Source organism: Delphinapterus leucas, chromosome 3, assembly GCF_059928025.1.
Source record: "Delphinapterus leucas isolate spDelLeu-1000000601 "Yukka" chromosome 3, BTC_Dleu_Yukka2, whole genome shotgun sequence".
Lineage (NCBI taxonomy): Eukaryota > Metazoa > Chordata > Mammalia > Artiodactyla > Monodontidae > Delphinapterus > Delphinapterus leucas.
The window spans coordinates 26,922,029-26,926,452 of NC_143131.1; the positions used below are offsets into that span (position 1 = coordinate 26,922,029).

At 40.0% G+C, this 4,424-nt stretch overlaps 1 pseudogene; it reads left to right on the plus strand.

Annotated features, from left to right (window-relative positions):
* The first annotated feature begins 2,885 nt into the window (after positions 1-2,885).
* Positions 2,886-3,888, plus strand: LOC111169989 (high mobility group protein B3 pseudogene; annotated as a pseudogene).
* Positions 3,889-4,424: the final 536 nt, after the last annotated feature.

The window sequence follows — 4,424 nt, forward strand, 5'->3', positions numbered from 1 at the left end:
AGTTTTAATAGAGGAGGAAATTTACATCTATAACCTTTGCTTTCAGTTTTTTTTTTTTTAGTTAAAAAATTCCAAGCCAGTACTAGGAGGATTAATTTATTCTAAACAGATACCTAAAATTTAAAGTTAATGACACTAAGTAAAATGTGGTGTCCTATATTAAATCTGTGAAGCCCAGTAACTGTCAGCTGAGTCTTACCACTTATATACAACTAACCAATTATATATTTTCTATGAAAACACATGTACTCATTTAATGATTCAAATACATTTTAATTAACCAATATCAAATGTCAAGCATTGTGGTTAAAACCAGCATGCTATCATTAGTAAAATATATGACCCAGCCTTCATAGATATTTTTCAATACAATGGGAAAAGCACATAATAATAACAATAATCAACAAATAAATAATGCTATTATTTAAAACTTGTGTGAGTGCTAGAAAAGAAATGAGCGGGTTTTCATCATAAAAAGAAAATACTGGGTTGGAAGTGGGAGCCGTACTTCCTAAGATATGATAGGAAGAACAATTTTAGGAGGCACTATTTAGTTAGGATATGATGGATGAAAAGGAGACAGCTTCGAAAAGGGAAGGGTAGATTGTGTATGCAAAAGCCCTAAATAGGGGATTGTGCAAAGGCCCTGAAGGAAGAATTGCTTTTGCAAAAGCACTGAAGCCATGTAGAGCTTGACAGGTTTGAAGGAGAGAAGTGAAGTCAGTGCAGTTGAAAGGGGGAAACAGAAGGAGGTGAGGATGTTGAAATTGTCAGGGGCCAACAGTTTCAGTAATCGTAGGACCAGGTGAAATTGGAGGGGCTTTTGAATAAAGGAAAGTGTCATTATCATATGTATGCTATAAAAATATTGCTCTGGTTGTAGAGGAGCAATAAAAGGAAGAATGCAAGTCAGAGGCTGCCACAGTCATATCTAAGCAAAAGGGGATGAGAGCTGGGATGATATCTTTCAAGGTATGTATTAGAATTAAAATCAACAGAACTGGCACTGGATTGAATGTGGGGGATGAGGAAGAGAAAAGAAACAGGGATTGAACAAACGAGAGAACAGTGGTGCCATTTGGTGAGATAAGAAATATTTAAGAAGGATTCAGTTTGGGAGAAATCAAGAGTCAGCTTATACAATATATGTAAGTTGTCATTATGCTGTACACCTTAAACTTACGTTAATTACAAGTCAATAAAACTGAAAGAAGAAAAAAAGAGTTAACTTTTGGCCATATTAATCTTGGCACGCCTATAAGACACATGTGAAGATGTCAGGTAGACATGCCTAAACTCAGAAGAGGAATTTGAGCCAGGGACATATAATTGAAATTTTTTGTAACATAGATAGTACTGACATTTGGGGAACTAGATGACATGTGTAGAGTTTAGATAGAAAATAAAGGTCTTAAAATCAAGAAAGAGAAGTGTTTCAAGGTGAGGAAGTGGTCAACCAAATCAAATGTTTGGTATGATTAACTTCAAGTGAAAGGTGATATCCTCCCAATTTTCATTCAGGTGCTTGAGTGCAGGTACTGAGAAGATAAATTATTGAATTCATCATGGTTGGTATTTTATAGAAATATTAAGAAAGAGGTGAAATTTTTAAGTTATGTTTAAGAGAGTGATAAAATAATGGACCATGGACTCAAGAATGGAAGTATAAACTTCCATGAATAGTGAAAAGATAGTGGAAAATGAGCAATTATAATGATGCATTTGAAACACAAGCTCTGCCAAAGGAGAGGGAAGAATGAGATATGACTATAGAATAATGAGAAACTGTGGCATCACTGGATTTGAGATCAAGATGTTATTGAGAAATTGCTGTAGTAAGATTATTGAGCAAGGACTATGGCAGAGAGAAGATTGGGGTCATTGAGTGTGATATTTGCATTTGAGGTTTTGGGGGTCAGAGTTGAAGACAATAGAGACTGATGGCAAAAATGAAATTAAGAAAATGGTCATAAGAGGGAAAGAGTCATGAATTTGGAGGCCAAGATTTATACTAGTGATACACAGGGATTTAGAGGCCAACAAAAATGATGACAGATGCTGGGCTGAAGTAGAAAGATGTGATCCAGAGCCTAAGGTCTTCAAGAAATAATGGGAATTTCTAGAATGTTTGGAGATGAAAGTAGTGAATAAGGTACAGAACTACTGCAGAAGCCTCAGTGATACAGAATTTTTGCAAGAAAGAGAAGACATGGGGAGCTAGGAAGAAATATCTTCCACTTCACAGCTGTAAGGAAAGTGAGATGTAAGAGTAAATACAACCTCCATTAGGGATGGATGCTGGAAACATGGGGCTACCTAGTTTCTTTTAAGACTAGCATGTAAAGAGAAACTCTCGAAACAAGATTAAGGTTATAGGAGACTGTTTATTAAAGAAAGAGAGACTCAGTCAAATATTATAAATAATTAACTAGAAATTACTAGTTATAAATACATTTAAGAAAAGATAAAATTGAGAGATTTATTTTTAAAAAATATTGGCACTTAGGAGAGAAGATCAAGATGGTGGAGTAGGAGGATGTGGAACTCACCTCCCCCAACAAACACATCAAAAATACATCTACAGGGCTTCCCTGGTGGCGCAGCGGTTGAGAGTCTGCCTGCCGATGCAGGGGACACGGGTTCGTGCCCTGGTCCGGGAAGATCCCACATACCGCGGAGCGGCTGGGCCCGTGAGCCATGGCCACTGAGCCTGCATGTCCCGAGCCTGTGCTCCGCAACGGGAGAGGCCACAACAGTGAGAGGCCCGAGTACCGCAAAACAAACAAACAAACAAAAAATACAACTACAGCGGAGCCCGCTGGCCAATCAGGCGGCTCTCGTGCAGGCAGCTAGCGCCAGGCTGTGGAGCGCTAAGCCGTGCATCGAGCCCTGCGCTTCCCAGACTAGCGAACAGTACAGTCAAGATGGCTAAAGGTGATCCCAAGAAACCAAAGGGCAAGATGTCTGCTTATGTCTTTGTGAAGACGTGCAGAGAGGAGCATAAGAAGAAAAACCCCAAGGTCCCTGTCAATTTTGCAGAATTTTCCAAGAAATGCTCTGAGAGGTGGAAGACAACGTCTGGGAAAGAGAAGTCTAAATTTGATGAAATGGCAAAGGCAGATAAAGTGCACTATGATCGGGAAATGAAGGATTATGGACCAGCTAAGGGAGGCAAGAAGAAGAAGGACCCAAATGCCCCCAAGAGGCCACCGTCTGGATTTTTCCTGTTCTGTTCTGAATTCCGCCCCAAGATCAAATCTACAAACCCTGGCGTCTCTACTGAAGATGTGGCAAAGAAGCTGGGTGAGATGTGGAATAACTTAAGTGACAGCGAGAAGCAGCCATACATCAACAAGGCAGCAAAGTTGAAGGAGAAATACGAGAAGGATGTCGCAGACTGTAAGTCTAAAGGGAAGTTTGATGGCGCCAAGGGTCCTGCTAAAGTTTCCCGGAAAAAGGTGGAAGAGGAAGATGAAGAAGACGAGGATGAAGAAGAGGAGGAGGAAGAGGATGAATAAAAAAAAACTGTTGACCTGTCTCCTTGTGAATACCTTAGAGTAGGGAGCGCCGGGATTGACACACCTCTTGCCCGAGACGTGTCTGTTACCAGATGTGTCTGGTAATTAGGTTTAATTACTTAGTTGGATCATGATCATATCGTAGTCTCTCAAAGTGCCCTAGCAATTGTCAGTGGTTTACATGAAGTGGCCATGGGTGTCTGGAGCACCCGGAAACTGTATCAAAGTTGTACATATTTCCAAACATTTTTAGAATGGAAAGGCTCTCGTGTTCTTCTCACTCTGTGCACTTTGCTGTCGGTGTGACAAGGCATTTAAAGATGTTTCTGGCATTTTCTTTTTTTTTTATTGGTGAGGTGGTTGTGTTAACTCTTTGGTCATTGGCTAGAAATCCTGAGATCTCAACTGTATATATCTATAGTTTGTAAAAAGAACAAAGCAACCGAGACACACTCTTGACGCTCCTTGCTTGGCGTGGAGGCTGTAGGAGCGATGCCTTCCGGAGGGGCCGTAGCTCAGGGCGTGCACTGTGGGGCTGGACCTGTGGACACTGCAGTGGGCATCCATTTGGCTTCAGGTTGTCTTGTTTCTGTATATAGAGACATAGCATCCCGCTGTCATTCTTAGCTGTGGAAAGGGGTGGGGGGTCAGCTGGCATGAGACGTGTTTTGGATCCTTTTAAGTTGAAGTGCAGTAGTTTTAAACTGTTTGTTTTTTAAACAAACCACAGAACTCTTCATTGTCAGCAAAGCCAAGAGCCACTGCATTGATGAAAGTTCAAGAACCTTCTATACTAAACATTATCTGCAATGTTCTGTTATTTTTTTTTGTATGTTTAGAATGCTGAAATGTTTTTGAAGTTAAATAAATAGTATTACATTAAAAATAATACATCTACATGTGGAA